Consider the following 25889-nt stretch of genomic DNA (forward strand, 5'->3'; position numbering starts at 1 on the left):
TGCAGCAGTGTTTACTCTGGCTTGTTTACTGCCCTTGTATTGCTTTATTATTCTTAGATGAATGTTATCCCTGTCTCTTTAGGGGTTAAACTGTCTGCCAGCTGAAGAGCTGGTGTCTGTAGCAAGGGCATGACCCGAGGGGATCAACCTTCTGGCTGGCAGAGATCCCCACTGTCCTTCTTGGCTGCCATATTGGTCTGCTTGTAGTCATACACCCATTACCTTTCAGACCTCTGTCTCCAAATCATCATCTCCTTGTTCCCTCTTCCTCAGAATCTAGGTTTGAGTCATACTGAATTATCTGTTCTTCTGGAGGCATTCATCTCTTTCCTCACCGTTGAGAAAGTATCTGACAGCAACTTATGAGAAGAAAGGCTGTTTTTAGCTCATAGCTTAGTCCTTGCACAGGCAGAAGCTGTGGGCAGAGTTCTCACACCTTTTGGCAGATCAAGAAGCAGAGGAAGAAGTGAGCCTACTCCTAACAACCTATACCTACAACCCAGGCCCCATGCACCAAGGGTTCCACAATTTCTCAAAACAGTGCCACCAACTGGGCACCACATGTTTAAGCACAGGACCCTAAGGGGTATTTGAAATCCAAACCATAGCATTCCTTAAACACAGCTTCAGTTCCTTCTGCCTGTTATTCTCCCCCTGCTGGGAAGAGGTGAGAGAAAGAATTTCATTTTATAACTGCTATAACCTTAATGTTGACATCAGTGTCTAGCACTCTTAAGCCTTACCTGAGACCCCAGGTCCTTCCTCTGAGATGCTTTCCTGAGACTGCCACCAGGCTTCAGTTGCCTTTTTTACATCTCCTCCTCCTGCATCTTGCTGCATACTGAATATTGATGTGACTACGTCATCATTTCTAATAGCCGTCTGATGTACACATTAAAAAGTACACTTGAAAGCATGATTATGCCTTACACATCCCTGTAGTCTTCTCAGTGTAAAACCCACAGACATGTAGATTAGGAATCGTGGGAGACAGAGATACCACAGAGATGGTACTCTCAAAAGGTCTAGGCTGCATGGGTAGAAGGGAGAAAGAGCTCAAATGCATCATCCCCTTACCCACATGCCCAAATTTTGCTAGCTAAGTCACAAGATAAAGGCAGAAACTGGCATGAACCCAGCTTAAAATATGAATGAAAATGAGATTGAATCAACAAGGCAGGAGCAGGGGCTGGTATTTTTTGCCCACCGATGATGTTTCTGTTTTAATACCACTCAGCAACTCTTTCTTCCTGTTGCCTATCAATATGATGGAATTTATTATTATTATTATTATTATTATTATTATTATTATTATTATTTTAGTTTTCCAGACAGGGTTTCTCTGTGTAGCCCTGGCTGTGCTGGAACTCATTTGGTAGAATAGACTGGCCTCCAACTCAGAAATCCACCTGCCTCTGCCTCCCAAGTGCTGGGATTAAAGGCATTCACCACCACTACCTGGCAAATATTACTTATTTTGTTTTTTATTTATATGAGTACACTTTATCTGTCCTCAGACAGACACCAAAAGAGTGCATCAGATCCCATTACAGATGGTTGTGAGCCACCATGTGGTTGCTGGGAATTAAACCCAGGACCTCCAAAAGAGCTCATTCTTCTGTTCATAACAACTGCTGAGTCATTTCTCCAGCCCAACATGATGGAATTAAAAGGCGATATTTAAGACATCTGGGGATAGAAATAACTAAGGTAGTAAATGGCAATTGTGGGTATTCTCTGGTTAGCTTATTCTACCAGCTTCTGACATTGCACTAATTCTGCTACACAATTAGCTTCCTGATTGGTTACAGAAAGTTCATTCTTCCATTTATTTTCTTTTCCTTTTTTTGGTTCTGATTTTGTTCTTTTTTTGGGGGGGGGGGGTGTCTGTATATCCATGTTTCCATGCATGTACTCATGTGTCTATAGGTAAATGTACATGCATATATACGTAGAGGCCAAAGACCTTGTGGTTAGCATTTCTCAGACATCACCCCCACCTCTTTTTTTATGACAGGACCTCTTCCTGGCTTTGAACTCTCCAGGTAGGTATGTGGTGTGTAACAAAACTTGTCCTAGGGAGACACTACACATACACATCTCCTCACCCCCAGAGGAACCTGCAACAGACCAAAGTATAGGTACAACCACAGTCCAACTCAATGAACCAATGAGTTTTATTAAGGTTACTTACAGGAATGTGTGAGGTTACGTGCAGAAGCAGAAATGACTCAAAGACAACTGTATCACTAAATCCTACCCCAGCATAGGTGACAGCTTACCAAAGCTGGAAAACTAGAACATAGTGCACAGCCTGCCTGTAGGTTTTCATGTTGGAAAGTGTCCTTTAAAGACTGTGTTGGTCTAAACCTCTTCCCTGAAGCACTGCTGGTTTCCACTTCTGGACAACTTGATTCAGGTTAGATTCCTGCAGCATGGATTGTCTGAGCACGACACTGGCTCTCTTTCTTGTTTGCCCTTTAGAGGGAAGGGCCTGGTAAATCTGTTTACTCTCAGGAACTTCCTGAAGCTATTTTGAGTTGTTTACAGAGCACCCCTGCTGAATGAAATGTTACAGTATGGAAGAGATTGCTATAAGAGATTAGGCTAGGTAGGCTGGGCAGAGACTGGGGAGTTGCCTGATTCTTCAGTCCTGGGATTTCAAATGTGATGCCCAAAGTTTTGTCTTTTGTTTTGTTGTTATTGTTGTTGTTGTTGTCGTTTAATGTGTATTCTGGGAGTCCAACTTCGGCAGTCATGCTTGGAAAGTAAGCATTTTACTGACAGTTCTCCCCAGCACCTACTGATTATTTTTGGAGGAGGGTCTCATTGAATAGCCTAAACTGGACTCAAACTTTGAATTTTCCTCACTCAGTTTCCAGGGATTGTAGGCTTAAGCCATCATGCTCACCAAGACTCAGCCCACTTCTGACTCCAAAGGGATTACTTGCTTTTCTCTTCAGGACCACAGAAGAGTGCTTACTAAGAAAAAAGTTGTCCCATGTTGTCTATGTAAAAAGAAATTCTTTCTCTACCTTGTGAACCTTTCTGTGTGGGCAACCTGTGGTTTTCAGTATAGGCCATTTTTGTCTTGTTTGCTGAAGAATGAAAATTCCCCTAAGTGTTGCTGGGTGTGCCAGGGGGTGACTGTCAATCCCCTAAGTGACTCTGAGTGTGCCAGTGGGTGACTGCAAATCCCCTAAGTGATTCTAGGTCTAGCATTGGGTGGCTGTAAATCCCCTAAGTAATTCTGGATGTGTTAGTGGGTGACTGTGAGTCCCTTAAGGGATCACAATGAATAATGAATACATCCAGCATCTCCAATTCTTGGCATATAATATAGTCAAGGCCATGTTTATGGAGAACTTTACTGTTCTCAACCATTTCCAAAGTTATAATCAATCCTCTAGGAATTGCAGTGTTGTGTCATTTAATGGGCTGTCATCAGGATGATGTCTCCAGGACCACAGATGGCAACAGGTACAAGGAAGGGCCTTAGATTCTCTGAGGGGCTCCTCTGTTCCAGGCACCATGCCCTCATTCTACTTAATGTTCACCATAGTCTTAACCACCACAGATGCCATTTACAAAAGAGAAGAAGAGAAGAGCCTTCCTAAACCCATGCCATTGGTTGTTCAGGACTTGAAACTCAAAACTACATCAACGCCCAAAGCTTGTGCCACTTCATTTCTTGACTACAGATTTCTTTTTCACCTTTGACAATTTCTTATATATTAAAACTTAAATTTGTAGACAAATTCGTGAAATAAAATACAGTATATAACACTATACAATTGTATATAATGTAATAGGAAAGATCCTATTTAAAATATGAATGCATCTTAGGTAGAGAGTACAGTCCAGAAAACAAGGAAGGGGGAGTTTTAATACAGTAGAAGAACTGTTGAGAGGGGAAAAAAACATTGACTATTCACTAAATATACCAGGTTTTCTTGTTGAGTTAGCTTTTATTTTATTAGTTCTTTGATAATTTTGTACAGTGTGTTTGGATCCTATTTACACACACCACACTCCCTCCCCAAGCCCTCCTACAGCCATTCACTTCCTATAACATGCGGGTCATTACCATGAAGAAATGAGACTCAGAAAACTCGGAAAATTTCTCAAGTCTATAACCAAGCAGAAGAACTCTGGTTGAGCCAGGACTTTCTGACCATTGTCCTTTCTTGTTTCTGGGCTGGTTTCCCTGTCTCTAGTATCCTCAAGAGAGCCCTGAGCACAAATAATAAATAGATTGGAGATGAATGAGGATCAGTATAAGAGGGAAATGCAATTGAATGAGGTTCTATGAAGATAGTTTTCTTTACCGTCCCACACTAACCTGGGTCTTGTAACAACATGCCACCTAACTACACTCAGCTTGCCTAGGTACTGGACAATACATTTCAGAACATGGTAGGCTTTGTTTCTCTTTAGTTCTCTGTGGTGCTCCATGAATCTTTCTATAGCTTGTAACTGTGGTCATTTAGGAAGTAGGTAACTTCCTCGAAGATTTGGTTTCTCCATCTATAAAACTAGTTTGTTGGACAGAATAATCTAAAACTCATACAACCTAAGGCCTTGAGGTTCTTCAACCAAATAAGATTGAACTACAATTTTCTCCACTTACCAACTAGTAGTTCCTGAGGTCCTTCATGGGGAACTAATCCTGCCAGACTGACTGTGATTCTCAGCGAGTGAATTTGTCATTGCTTTGTTTGACAGAGTTTACAGCAAGTTCTTAGTACTGGCTACACAATATTTTATTGATGGACATATCTCACACCCTGTAGGTGGCTGGTCTACCTTAGTCATTTAGTTGACAAATCCTTACCAAGGCCCCATACAGTGCCTGGCAGAGTGTTTCCTGCTGTGGATTTCCTGTTATGGACACAGGAAAAAAAAACTGGCAACCACGCAGGCATTAGACAAATAATTACTCACACACACACACACACACACACACTGTGAAAGACTAGTTGTTTTCCATTTTGATCTGTTTGAGAAGCCGGTGATGGTTAGGCAAGGAAGTCAATTGTTGAATTTCTATGGCTTCAGCGACTTCATGAATTAGAGATGGCAAGGTTGGATGCAGTTGGAAAATCCCTAGCAACCATCCAGGAGAGGCTTGTTGAGGCTTGCAATAAATCAGGGCTGATGGGGACAGTGATGGACTGACATTGTTGGGAGGGAGAAGAGGGCGTGAGGCAGAGATGTGGTATTAATGACACCCCTATTGCCAGTGTTGCTGCTTAGGAGGGGGAGAATAATACTAGTCATCATGCACGTGGCTAGCTTGGTTTGCCTGTCCAGGGAGGCAAGATGCCAAGAGGCACAGGTGTTCCCTACCATCGAAGGAGGCTGCTCCCTCTCTTGATTGCATAAACAGGCCTCCTGCTTTCCTGCCTTCTCGGCATCCAGTCTCACCCTGGGGAGTCCTGGCCTCCCATCCAGGGTGCTCACCACAGAGGGAAAGGATTGAGGGGGTCTGAGTGAGGATGGGGGCACCTTCTGGCCAATACTGAGGAGTTGTTGCTCAGGCCTTACAGAATCTGCCAGTGCTGCGGGTCCACCTGGGGCAGCATCCGCTCTACTGCCATCTGTTTCCTATCGAGGCTGAGCAGGCTTGTGTGTGTGGTCACAAACGCACAGGAAAATCATTCTGCCAATAAATATGGAGCTTTAAGTTTCGGGGTTTTTTTTTCCTCTTCTTTTTAACTGACTTACAAAGTGAACCCTGAAAATTCTGACTCCTTCTACCATGCCTCACTCAATCCCAAGGAAAATATGATGATGTCACATTCTCCTTGAAATCTATACTTTATTGAAGGGTCGGGAGGGAGCTCATTGCTCATGTACAAGGGCCAAACCAAAGGAGGAAATGTGAGCAAAGTGGTTGCATCCTTTTGCAGTCAACTATTATAAAATCTGGCCATCTCCCGTACTTCATGAAGACGTACAGTTTCCAACAGGCCTAGTTTTACTTTACATAATTGTAACCATCTCAGCATGTCAATTAGCATAGAATGTTACCTTTGGGATGGGATCAATTAGAGACCTGAAGATTGAATTTGGAATCATGATTAGCCTGTTTTACATTTCGCCTTCATTTTCTAAAATATACAATTGTCTGATTCAGCCCAATTTAAAAAAAAAAAAAAACGTATTGTAAACTTATTTATTTTTTTAACCTAAAACAGACATGGGAGGCTGGTTAGTAACAGGAACCATGGCAAAATGGAGGATGGGGGTGCTATTTGATTAGAGCCGATTCTTAAATTTCCACAGCAAGAAAATATTGAGAGTAGCGTAATGGTTGCTGGATTTTCTTAAGAACTGAAATCATTACACTCTGGCGGAGTTCCAAGTCCTTCTCTTTTTTTAGGTTACAGTTTGAAACGGTGCAGAACACACTATAGTGTTGTAGTCATTCATGTAATGTCATTGAATCGAGCTTCTGGAAATAGACAAAGGACTTTGTGTCCCACAATGTTCTTCTGGCGGAAAATTGATAGCAGCATGAGATATGCTATTACTAGGTTTGGTTCTGCCTCCAAATTTGTGCTGACTAAAGTGGAGAGAGAGAGAGAGAGAGAGAGAGAGAGAGAGAGAGAGAGAGAGAGAGAGAGAGAGAGGTTTCAAACAATGCTACTCACTTTTTTAAAGAGGAGCTGTAGAAGTTTTCCTGGGGTTACTATAATAACACAAAGCTCTTTGCTTTCTTTGAAGTTGTTGTTTCCCAAATGGAGACAATGAACAGGCAAATGCATGACATGAAATCCTTGGCTAATTCTCCCAAGCTCTCCCTGCCCCCATTCCAGCCCTGAGAAGTGTTTCCCGTTCATTGAAGCCCCGAGTCTGGAGTTCTTGCCAGATTCATCAGAGTGGCAAGTCCAGCTTCAGCAGCCAGAGATGCAGCCGGAATGCAAATCAAGGCTCAGCCTGGACTCTCTGGCCAGGACACATGGTGTTGGGCCTGAGCTCATACCCGGCCAATTCTTTGCCCCAGTGCCTGTCCAAGCTCTGCCATCTTCATTGCTGCCACCTCTTTCAGAAAGAAAAGTTAGAGCTGTTTGTGCATGATGTGAAAGATATGCCAATAAAGCCCCTTTCCATATAAATAGCACATCAAAATATTACCAAATAATGCTGGTGACTTTGCCAGCAGGCAGAGGACTCCATCTGGAGATAATATCTTCCAACTGAGAGGCGTCCAAGGTGCCCTTTCCTAGGCAACAGGCACGCTGACCCACATGGGGCTAAATCCCATTCTATCTGAACATAAGCAATCCTTCTTCTGCTATACATGGGCCACCTGTGCCGGATCCTGGAGCAAACAGCTCCAATCCAAAATTAACTCATTGGTCATTTCCTCTGAGACAAGAACAGCACCATCCTTTCCTGACCAGTCTGATGATGTCCATATATTCTCCAGAGAGACTCAAAATAGTAAGCACAGGAGTGAAGAGGACAAGCTCCCTCAAGACATTCTGTTACCTGCTCTGGTCCACTCAGTGACAGCAGGCCAGCTCACTGTTGGGTCTTCTCTCTGAAGCATCTACCTGTCTAAATCAAGCTTCCCAGCTTCTCTGAGCTCAAGGCTCTCTGTAAACTTTGCAGTTAGCATCTGGATGAAATGTTAAACTTTAAATATAGAAGGTGGGCTGTCCCAATGGCAGAGAGTTCCTAATGCACACAGATGGACTCTTTGCTGTTCTCGGTTGTTCAGCAGACTCCAGGTGAGTGGTTACTGGACACAGGAGCAAGCATGAGTCAAACACGGAAGGGGTCCCTTTGTAATCAGTACAGATCCCCAGTTATTATCTTTATGACTAAAGGTCTCTGAGGTTTCTTAGAGGGGCCTGTGTTCTCTGCATACCCTGGTCACCAAGTTCCTTTTCTAGGACTACTGACTTGATTTCTGCCCAGTTAATAATGAAAGTGGCCCTTTCTCCTTACAGTGGAAGGCAGAGCATGTGTGGGAAGGCAGAGCCCACTTTCGAAGAGCTCACTGGGCTGTGGAGGAGAGCAGGCAGAGAATTCTCTTACACTTGAGCTGATGTCATTACACCTGAGCTGAAGCATAAACAGAGGACACAGGGCCCAGCAAGAGGGGCATTCAGATGAGCCTCCCTCACACTCCCATATTTCGCTTTTTCCTCCCCGGATCAGCCTCACCTCTCACAGGTCCTAATTACTGAAAGAAACTATCTAAATTACTGAAAATACAAGATTTGGAATGATCCCTCTTCTTGGAGCAGGGGGAGGGGCGCAGTGTAGAATGGTCACTGAAAGGCAGACTTAAACTTTCATACCCTCATATCTCAAAGACTATTAGCAATAGATCAGTTTTTACAATGTTGTTAAATGTAAACATGCTCTCTGGTCACATTATACAGAGGTCTGATGCCATTCCCTTCTGTCACCAGCCTTGTCCTGAATCCCTCCCATACTAAGCACTATTCTAAGCCCTCTCAGCACACATCTTTATGATTCCCCACCACACTTTTTGTCTGGGGAAACCGAAACTGGAGAGAGCCACACGCTGTCCAGGACATTGTCATCTGTCTTTGTAAAGCTAGTCTCCCAATCAATCATCAATTGCTAAATGTCCCACAGTTTGGCAAGTGTTAATTACTTGTAAGGTATAAAGATAGATACAAAGATCAAAAGACCAAGCCCAGGAATAAAAACAGCCTGCAGAAACTAGAGTTACAACTTTGCAGATAGACAGGCAGGCAGACAGACAGACAGACAGACAGACAGCAACACACACACACACACACACACACACATCTGGATTTGAATCCCAGCTCCAATGAATTTGTTAGATGTGACTGGGCAAGTTACTCAACTACTCTGGTCTTCATATTCCTCAAATACAAAATAAAAACATCCGAAGCAAGCGCCCCATCCAGTTGTTAGGGGATCTAAGGAGATACAGCACTCCGTGCACGTGGAGCCACGAGTGGGTCCGTCTTTCTTCTTATTTTGATGAACATGATTTTACAGCTTGCTTTGTAGATTCAGCATTTAATGATCAGATCTCTATGCTCTGAGTACCCTTTTTTAAGAATCATTTGACCAGCTACTCAATGTTTTATTATATGGACACACTAGACTTGACCCATACTTCACTGGGGAAGAGCATAGTTTGTTTTATCAAGACCTTTATATATTAAGATTATTACATCTGTTTACATTGGTGGTATATGTTTCCTTAGGTGTTTGTTTGCTCTCTAGTTTTATGTAAAAATGCATTTTACATGAAGTTGTTCATGTTTAGCTAATCTAAGCTACATAAACTTTCACTTGTGGTAGCATCCATTAATTTTAAGCTTTAAAAAAGCCTCCCTATAGTAATACAGAAATTAGGGGCTACTCACCAACACCTTTTCTTAGTGTGGAAATATATTTCAAAGTGATTCACCAAGTCAATTCAAATGGAGATTTCCTGCAGGTGATTTGGTCTCCTCTTGAGCACCCTTGACACCCTTGATGACTTGTACTGATCTGTAACAGGATTAATGAGTTCCTCAGAGTCCTGCTTAAGGGATTAGATAATCAAATTTACTTCGTTCATATTAGGAGTTTTTCAGAGACTAGTCTACTACTCCCTTCTCAAGTCAAAAGATCTGGAATCTAAGAACACGCCCAGCTCTCTAAGGGATGTGCTAGCAAACTGTGCAAAGATTGTCTTCGTGTGTGCCTGGCCCTCGGGGACCTTCTTTGTCAAAGTCAAACACCCCCCACTCAGTCCTGATGATTTGGAGAAAAGACTGGGTCGATTAAACATTTAGCTCTGTGCTCAAAACTGTGATTCTAGTACAAGGAAAATCTGTACTATTTGTCTCATATGGGAATGGAAAGATAATCATGAAACTGATTTCTGCTTTGGAGATTAAGTGAAAAAACGTATCTCCTGGTCTCTTAGCACAATACTTGACAAATAAGCTACCCACAAACATTAGCTATTTTTCAATTTTCTACAAGATGACCGTAGTTGTTCCCAAATGTCCTGATATTTGGTATAAAATGTGGAATAAAATCTTCACACCACGGCAGACAGCCTCATATCTTTGAACTCTCTTGCTCTTTTCAGCCATTTCTTGAGGGCTTATTGTGCACTGGGCTTAACTATTTAGAAAGTGGGAGACACAGATGCTTGCCTAGGTAGTTGTGATCAACCTGGGTTCCTCAGCCTCCTCTAGTGGTGGCTGGTTCTTCACCACCCTTCGAGAAACACGGGCTATTACTGAGCCTTCCTACCATCCACAGCAAACGATCAGAAGATTGGGGGCCTTGCAGATTTCTTCAGCCTCCTCTGAGGATGTCTCTGATATGGCTAGTCTCCTATAAAGACCAGGGACTTGCTGTTTATTAATACAGCTGTATTAATACACACTGTCTCCAGTGGCTTTGACAACGTGACTCCTATGTGGACCACAGGCCTTGTTTTGAGAACCGTAATCCAGGGGAAAGGCTTGGGCATGCGTATGCAACAAAAGGACCCAGCCTTCTACATGTCATGAGAACAGAATGAATCTCTCAGGCAGTCTCCCTAAAATTAGCATCTGCTATTGTACTTTTACCCTAATGGGACAGATTGAAGAAATTTTAGTTTTATTCACTCATAAAGTGATTACATGGTAAATATGTCGTCTACATTTCTTCTCCTTTGCCTTTTCTTGGGGTTAATCATCCAGTGTTCAGTGTTCACGTCATGTTTCCTTCCAGTCTAATTGCTGTTCGTCTTAAGTGCACTGAACCAATGGGTTACTTTTCCATGGTCTCAGCAGTAGACCTCACCTTCTTAAAGACTCCGGTCAAGTTTAATTTGTCTTCAGAGGATTAGATCAACTATTCAAAACAAAGAAAGTTTGTGATAATCTCAGAAAGAAACTCCAAAATAATTGAAATTCTCCTTGCTGAGTAACTGAATCTAAAGTTCATACAAACCGAACTTTACCCTCTGTCACGCAGAGAAATGAAAGTGAGCTAAAGATAATGGCTTTCAGATCTAAAATAGATGTTACCTGGAGCGACAGGGTGGAAAAAGACGCGTCAAGTAGAGGAGACACAATTCAAAAGGCTGCCGAGAGGGTTGGCCTCAGCACTGCAGCACTTCTGCCTTAGGGGCCATATGGGCTGCTCCTTCACCATGGTGTATGTTTATCACATGCAACGTGTTTGAGGGATAGTCCTGTGACCACCTTCAAGTACTGTGATCTGACGCAAAGTCTCCAGGAACCATCTTGAAAGCTCCAGTAGGGTTAGACACTCTAATGTGTGTCAACTCTTTTTTTTTTTCCTTATGTACATTAACTTCTCAAGGAAGACTGTGATCAGTGTAGGCACACAGACAGCAACTGCCACTCTGTTACTTGTCAAGTGAGGAAGGGGAAGTGAATAAATAAAAATAAAAAATGCATATACTTAATAAATTTACTCATTGAAAACCAAAAACCAAAATGCAAAGTAATAAATATCTAAGTTATTAAATAATGTATCTGATCAATTATTTTGATCATAAGGTATATTGTGTCATATTGTGTTCTATTGTGTCTTACTGTTAAAATTATCAGTTATCCACAATGTGAAAACAAATATAGATTTCCATGTGTTCATCCGGTAGCCAGAACACATGCCTGAAAACATTTTCACATGTGAGTACTTCAAGCACAAGCTCTTTCTTAAACTAACATGATTACCCTTGACAGTAGCAGCATAAACAGACTCATGTGACAAATTTGATAATTATCTTTCTACTGTTAACTTCCACTTTGTTCTACTTTATCATGAAAAGGCTTTTCATTGGGAAGTGTGCTGGGGGCCTCCCATGTGGAAATCTGCCACATGCAAGCAAAGGCTGTCTAATTACACAGCTTTTTTATGACTTTCCTTTCACAGACAAACTCACAGACCAACAAGTTGGCCATGGTATTTCCCTCCCTCAGTAGAAAGAAAAGAATAACTATTAAAATCAAATGTAGTTCTTACTAATTGGGTAACCACTAGGTGACCTGGGAGAGATGGAGGGGGGACATATAAGGACACTCACAGAAGCTGCAGAACTGAATAGAATATTTATTCATTTATTATATGTAAGTACAGTGTAGCTATCTTGAGACACTCCAGAAGAGGGAGTCAGATCTCATTACAGATGGTTATGAGCCACCATGTGGTTGCTGGGATTTGAACTCAGGACCTTTGAAAGAACAGTTGGTGCTCTTAACCCCTGAGCCATCTCACCAGCCCCAGAATAGAATATCTATTATATACAACACACCAGGAACATTGGCCAAGCCTTAATGGAAAATATGAATAGCCAGGCATGGTCCATTATCAAGGAAAGCTTTTGCCATAGTAAGCAAGACAAACACTGAGTTAAAAGCACCAACAGATATAAACTGCTGGGTGATTTATGGGGAAAGAGTGAGATTTTATGTAAAGGGAAAACATTCTTTTTTAATGTTAGTTTTATGAGAAAACATCAACTGTACTGCCTCCAGTGACCCAAATGTTTCATCTTACTGAGTTATAATCCATAGTAGAACAACATGCAGATTTCTGTGGATTCACAACCTTAAAAGACTCTAGCTGTGGAACCCCTTGAAGGAGAGACACTGTTTTGGATCTTCTGGCTGGATAATTAGAGATTCGGTATGTGGAAAAACCATATGACAAAGGAGGGGACATAGAAAACCAAAGTGCATGTAGGAAGCAGGGAGGAGATAAGTAAGACAGGATGTCACTGTGGAGGGCCTAGGATGTAAGGTCAAGGAGTCCCGATAGTGTGTGATAGGCATTAAGGAGCCCTGGAAACGTAAGAGCAGGGTATGGGATGTACATATTTGTTCTTTACAGAATCTTCATGGCACATGGGAAAACACAATGAGTCAACAGGCCTCTGGAGATGGGCAGAAGGTCTAGAACCAGATGAGATCAACAGAAAGAAGGGAAACCCCTAGGATCCATGTGCACATGAGGAGGGTCCGAATTAGTAAACACAGCCATTGAAGAGGTGTGACAAATGGCAAATGCTAAAAGGTGCTTTGCCTGGATAGACATAACTGTCTGGAATGGCCTTAGGAAGACATTGCTTGTCATACTAAAACCTCGAGTGTTGGAGACTGGGAAGAAGATAATGGTGCTATTAGATACAGTAACTAGAAAACAGGCTTCTGAGTAAGAGTTTAGGGTTGATACTTGGTTTGAGCTTTGAGACTCGCAGCTCTATCTTTGAGACTTCTACCCAACAGCTAGTTCAAACCTGCCCATGCCAGGATGACCAAGAGGGGTGTGAACTGCTTCCATGAGGTGCATGGAAGCATGGGTCCCCATGTGCCGCCTCTGCTTAGTTTATCTGGAAAATATTATAAAATATTTAGTGTCACTGAGTTTGGGCCTGAGAATGGGGATCCCAGTGCCTTGCCTAATATTCTCTAGGCTTATTACTGCTAGTAACTCTTTATTGGGGAAATCAAATAGCTATAACTTTTCACTGTTGTTGGAAAAGCTTTCAGGGTGAGTCATTTACTCCCCATAGAAAAGCCCTGTCTACACGAGGCAGGTAGTAAAATTAAGTTCAAATAAATGCTTCAGAAGAGTGTTTCATTTCAGAAAGCCTTGCATTTTCCCCTTACTGGAAATGAGTGTTACAGGACATTAAAAGTCTCTATGTCCTATATGGTGTTTAATATAAACACTCCATTTTTTTTTTTTGCTTTAATCTACCCAAGATCAATACTAAAATTCGTAAGCAGTGAGAAGTGGTGGCAGGAGAGCTGGCATTTCCAGCACAGCATCATTAATGAAACACTTTGGACAATAGCTTTCTTCTAAACAACCCAGCAGTCAGCACTGCTGCCTCTCACTTAGGAAAACCCAAAGCATAGAATGACCCCAAGAGTTAGCCAAGGTCAGGGCCAAGGTTGAGTCTAGAGTTCCCAATATTATCTCATGTGCATGTGTGTCATATTCCATATTAAGCTTCAAAAGAGCTGCCTCAGCCTTCCCCAGGGTGGATCTGGGGATCATTGTCAGATCCGTTCCAAGTAGGTTCTTTTTAACTTCAGATTAGGTGGCCCCATAGGTGCAACAGTCAGAAATCACCTCATGCACACTGAGCACTCGCAGGAGAATGTGAACCAGCCCTACGAATATAGAGACTCTTGAAAGTAGCATAAAGAAGACTGAGCTACTTGGATCCACCTTTGCTTTGTGGGGCTTGTCATTGACGGGAATCACAAACCCTAACCCGGAAGTACAGAGTCTAGATGGAGGGGAAGGGAAGACATTTCAATAGCCAAATACAGCCTCATCTCATGCATCCTTGCAAATATCTCTGTGACTCCCAAGTTCTTCCTCTTCTCCACAGCTGCTGATGTCTCTCTCCTCTCCCTGCAGCCTCTATGTCCCCATCACACCCTTGCCACTGCCTCTTCATGGACGGTAACTGACATTTATCCCTGTCAGCATGACTAAGGGAAGTGAAAAATGTCCTTTGGGATCCATTTTCTTTTAGGATTTTGGAACTGTTAGAGGGAAAAAAAGTCTAAAAGCTCTTGATTTTATTATTCCTATCCAGAAATAATGATATGACAGTCTAAGTTTCCTGTTCTAGGGGTTCTTTGCACAGTTTATCTTTTGTTTCAGAAAAAAAAAACTCTATAAGGGCAAAGGATGGTGCCCATTTTACAGATAAAAATATTGAGATTTAGAGGAATTAAGCTACTTAGAAGATTCAAGTTTTCTGATTCAGAATACCCAAGTCTATCTATCTCCAAAAGCACCAGCTATACCATATATAGAAGAATCAGGAAGAGTAGAACTCCACCTCCCAGCTGGCCAGTTCAAACCAGCTGCAGCTCCCTGCCCCATCCCATTTCCTCCAGCCAGAGGGGAAAGGAAGCTCGTTACCTTTGAGCCTACAGACCCACTTCCTGAACCAGCCTCGGGTGCTGAGTACACACATGGTCGGGTTTCCCCATGCCTATAGACCTGCCTAACCACCCGCTAGCCACATCTGGAACATATTTTTAATTACCTTTAGCCACAACTGCAAAGGCTGTGTGTGTGTGTGTGTGTGTGTGTGTGTGTGTGTGTGTGTGTGTGCTGTCTGTGTATGTAAGTTTAATATATTAAGCAAGTGGCTTGGAGTATTTGCTGAAGCTCTGCATGGGAGACCTATGTCCCCACTTCCTTTATTCTCCCTAGCTCAGGAAACCTAAGCTGCTTGACATGAGAAACTGGGTGTGGTAGTTGTTTTGAGGACATACACAAACTCTCAATTCTCTTAGAACCTGACTTTATTTTAAGTGGAGTACCGTGAACTAATATATGATGAGATGGGATCAAACAATCAGCTTTAGAGCCAACGTGAGCCAAAAGGGAGTCCTAGACTTGCAGAACAGATACTACCAGAATGACCCCACATAAGTCATTTCCCCCTGGGCCCCACCCCATAAGAGGGTTGCTAAGGAAGAGTGAGATAATGCAAAAGTAGATATAAATGATCCTTTCTGACTTTTCCAAAGAAAACTTCTCACTCTCTCTTGCTCCTCTTAACATTGGGGTAGCCCCCAAGTGACCTCCCTTGGGATGGTAGCTTAGGTTTAGCCATGTTTGAGATCTCTTCTGGCATTTATTAACTATGAAGCGATCTCTACTTTGTATTTGTTTTCCCACATATTGGATGAACATAGCATCATTCATTTTCAAACTACCCCCCCCCAGACAAAGAATGCTGCACCATGTAGACTTCCACTGAAGGAGCTCAGCTTTCTTCCAGAAGAAGAGGCATGTGATGCTTGATGTCTGTTCAAAAGCAAAGGAAGCCATCAGTCTATTATCTTGGTTTCTGAAGGGTTTTGTACTGGGTGGTGGTTTGCCCATAGTCTATACCTGAGTGGAAATAAAACAAATAAGCTGGTGTTACCCAAGACCGACATCCTGGAGGATTCTCTGTGTCAGAACCCAGGAGGTAGCATTCAGTACCAGAAGTGTCCACTAATGAAACAGATGTGATAAAAATAGCTATTAGTTCATGGGGTGGCTTGTGAGAGGATATAAATTTAGTCTAAAATCAGCCAGGCTCCTGCTGTTGGCCAGCACTAACCCAGCAGCTTCTGAGCAACACATCATCTAGCCAGACCCACCCAGACCCAATCCAGGGGCCAGCATTTTAGACAAATGTCTCAGCTTTACTGGGACCACAAGTGTATCTACATGCCTACTCTCCAGAAGGAATTTTCCCACTAAGATAGAGTCTCAAGGTAGCTTTCTGACCCAGATCTTAAAAGCAACAGTCATCAGACCCCTCCTGACTAACTTGTAAAATGAAGAAAGCCATACATCTTTATTCAAAATATGGCATGATATCCAGTTATGGGCCTCTTTCAGTCCTGGTGCTCAGGCTCCTTGAAGAACTTTGCTGCTTGACTACTTCCTGTTCCTCTTACCCTTTGGGCATTCGAAGAAACAATCACCCTTCCAGTTAAGCATCCTTTATGAACTAATTTATTCCAGTTGTTCATTCCTCTGGATTGCTCACTATGTAACACACATATACATACATACATACATACATACAGACAGACAGACAGACAGACAGACTGACAGACAAGCACACATACACTCACACACACATACACGCACACACACATGCACGTACAGAGAGAGAGAGGAGAGAGAGAGAGACTCTAAGACATATTGGGTCTAATATTGATAGCCAGATTACCCCTAAGTAACATTTATCCAGTACCTTAAAGGCATAGACACAACTAGAAACCGCATAAGAACAATGCTCATCTCTACATGGCAAGAGAGTGCTCAAACCCTAACGCTTCCAGGCCTGGCAGTGCCTTGTTATCCCAGCTGCTCAATAATAGGAAGCTCAAGGCTCACAAGTTCAAGGCCCGACTGGGCTACATACAGTCTGTTCAAGACCAGTCTGTGTAACTTAACCTTGTCTCAAAATAAAGGAACGGGAAGTGAATGAATGAGGAAGTGAATAAATGGTTGTTAAATGGATGAATCAACTAACTGCGTACAGACTGTGAGTTGGTTCCATGACCAAGAGGTCTATGTGCTTTTAATTCTCAGAATAAGCATGTTGAGTGGACATGTTGGAAACAAATATTCTCAACATCACATAACCAAACACCCAAACAAAACATAAGTAATCCAAAAGGCAGTTTCTTTTTGCAGAAAGGGTGTGCATCAGCACAAACCAGGCTAGAAAGCATATGGGGCAGGAAGTTCACTTAGTTTTTATAGTAAAGCAGGTGGTGCCTGTGTCTCATCCTATTAGTAGAGGCTGAACCCCCCACCCTGACTCAGTGGTTGATTTTTAATTGGCACAGAGGAAATGAAGCAAGGGAAGGGAAGGGCCACTCCAGATCATTAAATTCTATTGATATAGCAGAGATTTTGCATAAACAGAAGTTTTACCAAGTTGGAGGGATTAAAAGATTTGTGTAAAAGTTTTACAATGTTAGAGAGATTTATGGAATATTGGTCCTTGGTGAGCTAACCGCCTTTCATAGGAAAAAATAACATTTCATACAGGAATACTATTGAGTCACAGGTGAGAAAAATGTGCTTCACAGAAGTGAAGTATCTTGCCTTAGGCCATTCTGACCTTGATTGAATAGCATAGAAAAAATCCAAACTCAGGTAGAATACTACTGAATTGGCCTACTATCTACTCCTCTTCTCAAACTACACTCAGGTCTGTATATTGAATTGTTGTCTGTGTGTGCCTTGTAAAGCCTTATGATGACCTCCAGTCTTCATCAGGACCTCACTACATCTTCAGGGTAGGGAAGATAAGTTTTCGTGGCTAGCTCAAAGGAGCTATTCGTGCTTCTAGCCAGGGAAGCCCTGACGCCATGTGTAAGTTTCCTTCATTAAGTTAGTCACCTTTATTTGAAGTCACTGTTCTTTACCTGAGTTGACAGCAGGTTTCTGATCAAATGTGACTGAGTTGCCTCTAGGTGTGAACCTGAGTAGAGTCCTCTTCGAATCGTTGGGGGAATGCCTTGTGACTAGAGGTGCCAGAGCTAAGACGTTTAAGTGAGCCTAACCTCAGGTGACAGCTGTCACTGGAAGAAGAGATAGTCCTTTTCGTCATGGCTCACAAGCCTTCTTCATGGCCTACACACTTGCACCACAGTCTATAATGGGTCCTGGGAAAGGTCTCTTGTCCATTTGCAATCTTTGCATCAGCTCCCTGCTCTGCATCTCTAGAGCAGGAAAGAAGCCTATTCTAGTAAGTATTTGGCCTCTGGAGGTAGAGACGCAGGCCATGCATGGGCTTGTGGGTAAAAGATACTTGTGTCCAGCCCTTGTATAAGTCTTGTTGGCTCAGAAATAATGTTGGGGCAGTCTGGGAGACTCAAGACACATTTTCTGTAGTTCAAGAACAATGGTCACTCCAGCCTGGAGTGGATTGAGATAACCTTGAAAATAGAAACAACGAACAACACATCATTTTCCTGAGGCCGCACTGGTACATGGAAAGATCTCTGCCAAATCTCTTCCTGGTGCCAAGGCTTCCAGGTGTTTCTTTGTGTTCACATAGAGAACTCACATAATTTTTTCCTTCAGTTTGGAAGAGGTGGTCCAGAGTGTTTAAGCGACAGTAGTTGCAACATGTCAGAGTGGGAATTTATTATCTCAGCCCCAATAGGTCTTAATAAGCCTTACACAACTGTTTAGGCATTTATTCTATTAACGGCTGTTCATTCTGGTGGCTTCACCTGAATATTCATGATCTTCCTCTCCCCAGAGCCTCAGCAGAGCAGCTGTTGGAAACCCGCAGCAAATGTTCAAGAGAGTTCCACAAATATAAACACCCTCACAGCTGAGTGTTTCAGCCCTGGCCTCACAGAGGCAAAGACATGAAACATTTATGCCAAGAGGGTTTTGAAGGACAGCATTTATAAACCTACAATAACCCCCACCTTCAGAGTATCGTTCCCTCTGATGGGGACATAGCCAAGAGGAGGAAGGGTCCAGGAGGGCCCAGTCCACAAAGATCACAGTCGCTCTCCCTGCTCTATCCTGGAATGGAAGGTTCTGAATAAATTCAGCAAGAAGTTATAGTACCTCTGAGAAATGGGAAGGGAGACTCACGGGATTGGGCCAAGATGGTACCTGTTAAGAGTGAGGTACTTAGCAAGAGGGATATTTTTAGTGGAAAAATATCAAAGGAGAAAGAATTGGTGGTGTCTTCTCCAAAGGGATGTAACTAGGAATGACAGGATTAAATTAGCAGGCGGACAACCTGACATGAAACTCAGCGAGATCTCCCCCTTGAGCATATGTTCACTGCCTTCCAAGTCAGAATACAAAGTAGAAAAATTTCAGACCCATCTTTATGATTGAACAAATCTCCCCCTCGGGCCAGACACTTAACCACTTTGTGCCTCAATGTCCTCATTTATAAATTGCAGGGAAGGGCAATGTCAAAATTAAACCGTAAACCCATTAAGATATTAATGCATCATAAATATATTTCTATTGTGTTTATCTGAAGAATATTTTGAGAATTCATTTTAAAATGTAAGTTAATGGTGAGTAAATCATTCTTCTGAGAAACCCAGCTCTTTGCCCCCAGTGAAGACTCAAAAGGTAAATGGAAATACAGTAGAATGTATATAGGGCAATACAATTTAGTGTAGTTTTAAAAAACACACTGTGGAATCATATTGGACAGGAATATAATGCCATTTCCACACATAAAATTTAACCAAATTATACAGCTTTTCTAAGCTCTGAGTCCTTCTTCCATAAAACATAAGGAACCTTCGCCTTACATTTATTTCACAAGGCTGAAGAGGCTGGACATAGGTCAGTGCCTCACAAGAAATGCTGCTCCCTTCTTCTATTCTTTCTACCAGAGTATGGGTGCCCAAGCCTCTGACAGCTCTCAGCCATGCCCCTCACTTCTAATCAGCAACTTCTCTATCCAGGGTAAGAACAAGCTGGAGAGGACACTCCTCACTGTTTGATTCTCCACTGGCCTGGCAGACTTAGTCTTTCCTGGAGAACAGTAGGGGGGGGGGGGGAGGGCACTTTATTATAAGGTTTTTCCAAAAAGAGAAAATACACACTGACAGATCTCATGGAGCATGTCCATGCCAGGCAAGTCCCCTCCTCTTGGCCTTCCAGAACATGCCTGAATATCTTTTACCAACATTTTTTAAATTAACAGCCCGTCCGAAATTTTTGCAAATGCTGTCTAGATTCACACAAAAATTCTGAAGTTTCCAGTAGATGTAGTCCTAAACTCATACCAATACAGACAGCACTGAGTGGATTCTGCTTTGAAAAAGAGGGACCAGTAGTTGGAGTTGGAAGAGGAAGAAGAGGAAGAGGAGGAGGAGGAGGAGAAAGCAAAGTACATGAATGTGAGAGGAAGATGTCAGGGCATATGGGAAGAATTGTGGGGAAGGGGACTGGGGCAGAGATTATAGCAAAACACATTACATGCATATCTTGATTTCCTAACAGTGTAAAGGGAGGGGAAACTCTGGAATTTTTTTCATGGTATCTGGAATTTTAAAATAAAAATAATATAATGATTATAAACAATATAATGATTGTAAATCAATGCAATAATAGCAACATGATTTTTCAAATTCAGTTTTTTTCTCTGATGCAACGAACTATTCCAAGCTTGAAAATGACTGTAATACCAAGGAAGGAGAATGATGGGAAGGTAGAAAGCAGAACAATCACAGAGTGTTGACTGTGTAGGACCAGAGCACATCCTGGCGGCTAACAAGGCTGTGAGTGGGATTCTGCTGAATTGGGGAAGCTACAGGAAGAGTCACAGAGGTAAAGGTGATGTTTTCTGTTGGTAATCATGAGCCAGGTATTCTAAGCACCAGAATGACACTGAAAAGAGCTGAAACTAAGAGGGAGGAGGCTGGCACGGGAATGAGAAAATGCCCCTATGACTTAAATGATTAAATGAGGAGCAGAGACAAAGAAGGTCAGTCCCTTTAGACCACACTGAAAACTCTGGATCAAGCCCATAGGCAGGACAGGGTATAGTGACACTGTGAACATTTTCTTTAGAAGGAAACACAGTGTGTTCATGGTAAGCAAGTGAGTTTTGAATGCCAGGGGGAAAAGGACCATGGACAACCTAGCTCGCCAATTACCTTGTGAGGTAGTGATTACTCCTCCAGAACAGTACATGAACTCTGGCTCAGAAGAACTTACAATATGCTCTATAGCTGCCATGTGGCCAAGCTGAAACTCAAACGTATGACTTTTTGATTTCAAGTCCAGACTTATTTCCATTTCTCGCTGTAATTCATTAACAGATATAATCATTTAATGCACATACAAATCTGGTTTCTGGGGTCCCGTGGACCTCTTTAACTGTCTGATGAATGATGGACCTCTCCTGAGATTTGTTTTGAATTCACAGACTACCATGCATTGAACTACTAGAGGTACTTATTGTGTTTTCAGAAAACATACATGAATTATCAAAATATGTAATTAAAAATCGTTGCAGAAAAAATTTTAAATAGAGTGTTAGGGGAATCTAAATGTTTCCTCATTCATGTGTCAAGGAGTGTGAGCTCCACCAGACAGACACAGATTTGCAGATATTATTGAGATCTTGGTTAGAAACCTGGGATATGTTTCAAACCCAACCCAGACACTATTGTGGATGCCAACAAGTGCTGGCTGACTGGAGCCTGATATAGCTGTCACTTGGGAAGCTCTGCCAGTGCATGACAAATACAGAATGGGACACTCTCAGCCAACCATTGAACTGAGCAAGGGTCCCCAATGGGGGAGCTAGAGAAAGGACCTAAGGAGCTGAAGGGATTTGCAGCACCATAGGAAGAACAACAATATGAGCCACCCAGTACTCCCAGAGCTCCCAGGGACTATCAACCATCAACCAAAGAGTACATATGGAGGGACCCATGGCTCCAGATGCATATGCAGCAGAGGATGGCCTTGTTGGACATCAAAAGGAGGAGAGGCCCTTGGTCCTGAGAAGACAAGATGCCCCAGTATAGGAGAATACCGGGACAAGGAAGCGGGAGTGGGTGGATTGGTGAGTAGGGGGAGGTGGGATGGGGGAGGGGGGAATCAGGAAAGGGCACATTTGAAATGTAAATAAGGAATATATCTAATAAAAATAATTTCTAAGCTATTAGGGATGGAGCTGTGGATTTTCTTACTGAATTAAGAACAGATTTCAGCCATGTTCATAGATGATGCAGGCTCAGAGATTCATTCACTGGTTCTCCTTCTGGTCTCCCATAGGCCCAGGAACTACAGGGGGTGCCGGCCCCTGAGATCAGTCCTCCCCAGAAAATACTGTGAAATACTGTGATTTCCCAACACTTGCTGGCAGGGTTGAGCCTTCAACATTCTGGACCTTTCCCCTGCTATGATGACAACCCTTTCCCTGAGCATGCCTATGTTCCATTCACAGGAAAGCAGGCTTTAAGGGTCAGTGTTTTGAGCAACCAGGAATATTCCAGGGGTAGGATTGTTCCTATGCAGGCCTGCCCACAGCAAACAGTAACGGTTTCAAGCTAATAAGGGGATAATGCATTTTCAGCAGATGAAAGAAGGATCAGAAGGTAACTTGAGCTAGGGCAAGGACAGTGCCCAAAAACTCACAATGGAAACTATCTCAAGCATCCAAGGCCCTTTGTTAGATATGAATGATTCCTTTTTTCTGTTGAAAAGTGTATGAAGAACTTGAGAAGAAGGGCCTGAGTGGCTTTTATGAAGAAAACCTCTGTCTGGGGAAGCTGGGCTCGGGGTTAGGTTGCAGCTCCAGTGAATCCTCCCTTCCCAAACAGGGAGGAGCTGAAAGATGTTCAAACCACAAAAAATATGATGTGTCCGTCTTTGAAATCTTTTCCTCCAGCTTTTAAACACAAGTTCATGCACGTTCCTTTGAAATGCCTGTCTCAGAGTGGAATCTGAGGCAAGGACAGAAACAGACTTAATTAAGAACTCTAAGAAAGTTTTACACATGCCTGGTAATCCCCACTCCATTCGCAGTGCCCGGAGCAATGCTCTAGTCGGAAGCAACACACCTACTCCAGATACCTATATTCAATAAAGCATTATAGCTTTTAAAGGGGGGTGTGCTTTTGAGTATTTGATAGATTTTATTGAAAATCTAAGACCAGTACTACCGAAGTACAAAGCACTGTAAATGATTTAGTGAGCTATGTTTTTAGTGTATGGCTTTTCTTATGCAGTCATGTGTCCACTGATGTAAAGGCTATTATTGAGTGACTTTTATAATAAATGAACTAAATATAGGTGCCAGAGATACACTGTAGAACATGACATGTTCTTAATGAGGATATAGGTGATAAACATTCAATTATTAATTTATCCCGAAATAGCTAAGAATCACAGAGGAAGGTGGTTGAAGATTACACATTTCAGAATTAAGAGCACACCTAAGAAATGAGTCTAAGGACTTAGCATTCCTGCCAAGCTTCACAGTGAGTCCAATGCAAGTGGCTGGTACCTCACACCTAGGAGAATCCTGCAACTGAGATATGGAATACTCTTCCATGGAGCCCTCAAAGCTGTTGTCCAAAGCTCAATGCAGAAGAATGCCCATCTCTTGCTTCTAAGCCCTGACTTTCAAAGTGTTAATCTTTGATGTGACATTCTTAGACAGAGGTCAGCCTTTAAACTTTAGGTCATGTGTAACAGTTTATTTCTAGAGAAGACTGAGTCTTACCGACATGCTCTGAGAACGTCATAGTGGTTTTGTGGTAACTCTTGTCCCCCACCTGTTGCCTACACAGTCTGTGAGCATCAACCCTGGTTACAAGGCTCCTACCGCCATGGGTAGGAAAGCCACATTCTGCTTTCAAGATGCTTTAGTGCTTCAGCACCAAGTCATGCAATAGGCATGTATATGCAGTATCTTCATTCTCATATCACACATGCACATGCACACGTGCATGGGCACACTCACAGAGAGGGGGGAGTTACATGCATGTGTATAGAAATCAGTTTGCATGTGAGGATTAGCCAAATAAAATCTGTCATCTTCTTGGTGTTATTAAAAAGTACTAATTTCCAAACTCTTAGGTATAAACCATATACAGGTATCAGTTCACAGAAGAATTTGAGTATTCACAATTCCATTTCCTAAAGTAAAGAACACCAGACTCACAGACAATGGCCCTTCTTCCCATAGATGGCAGGCTTGGATCCACCCTTTGACAGGACCCCATGCCTGGATTGTACTGTGGCTCCACCATAAATTAATCAGTTAAAGTCAGCATTTGTCTCCCTTCCAAACACAACCATTTCTGAGCCAATTAACTGTATCACGGTGGATTCCATTTATAGTACTTTTAAAACTTAGTCCTTGAGGGTTTTAGTTTGAATGTTGCTTATGATTGCACTGAATTGGTGAAAACCGTGAATAGTAAATGGTATCTTCTCAGAAAAAAATTTCTCCAAAATACAACTAAATTATGTTTTAGAAGACATTCCGTCTTGCCCGGCTTTACTGGCCAGGTAAGAATTATTTACATTTACCATATACATGTTGTTAAATGCTTTTTTAATGCTCTTAACGTAGGTTACACAAATTTCTCTTATATACAACGTAAGAATTATTCAAAGTTGTCCCTGTTAATACTCAATAATCACACTGAAGCAGCTTTTGAGCCCTAGATAATTTTAAAAAATCTATCTGTGCCCCCAAACTCCTATGATTTTAATTCAATTTTTCATCTTTTGCTTAATTTTGGTATAACTCCTTTATGAGTAGGGCTAAATAATTACAAGATTTTTTTTCTGAATGCAATAACCTTGCTTCCTTATTTTCACAGAAAGGCTAGTAGTTGCCCTTCATGTGGAGGTGATAGATCCAGAAACCCAGAACTCCACCAAATTACCAAAATCCACACCTACTTACGTTTCTTCTATAAAGTGAGGTACAGTCGTATGTCAACTACACACATTTCCTGCATACCTTAACAATCTCTGGGTTATTTACAGTGACTAGAACCACCTCAAAATGGCACATGATGCATGAGTAGGTAGTAGACTATATTGTGTGAGGAATAATAACCAGGAAAAGATCTGTACTCATTCAATACAGATACATTTTTTCAGTTGTTTTGATGCATTGTTGATAGAAATCTTAGATGGAAAATTCACATCTCCTTAAGAGCTTCACATTCTAGGTGAAGAGCTGAGAGGAAATAAAGAAAACACTTCACTCTGGATGCTGAATCGTGGTGTGTTGTGACTACCAAATGGAGTGTGTCTCTTTAAATTCAGTTATGTTGTATAAAATTAAAAGGTTATTGCTAGTGGCAAAATAATATTAATAATATATGGTAAAGTGAGAGAATGCAAAAGCGGATGAGATCTTTCCAGAGCTTCTGAGTCCAGAGTATAAAGGAACTAATATATAGAAATTAACAAATAGACAAATTGCTCTGTCCATAAACAAAATAGTGGATAATGAACTTTCCAATGAAAGAAAACATTGTTATGCAAAGCTCAATCACCAATTAGGAAAAATGCATCTCTTAGACGCTTACGAATACAGCATCTGCATCGCAGCGCATAGCCAAGACTGACAACAGAATTTACAGCATCTGGAGTTAAATGAAAATGAAAAAATAGTTAAGAAATTCAAGACAGTAGCATAGAGCTCGGAAGGACAAGGTCACTCTGTGTGTGCGGAGCTTTGAGACACTGCACACGGGCCTTTGGGTTAGGACTGCATACGGCACTTTAACATTTTAAATTGTAGAGGCACTGACTCTTGGCAGAAATGGCTCCATCCTGTAGATGGCATTTTGGACATGTGCTGGGCAGGAAGGTGTCTGTCGGTTTGATGA

Source organism: Apodemus sylvaticus, chromosome 3 (assembly GCF_947179515.1).
Source record: "Apodemus sylvaticus chromosome 3, mApoSyl1.1, whole genome shotgun sequence".
NCBI classification, from domain to species: Eukaryota; Metazoa; Chordata; class Mammalia; order Rodentia; family Muridae; genus Apodemus; species Apodemus sylvaticus.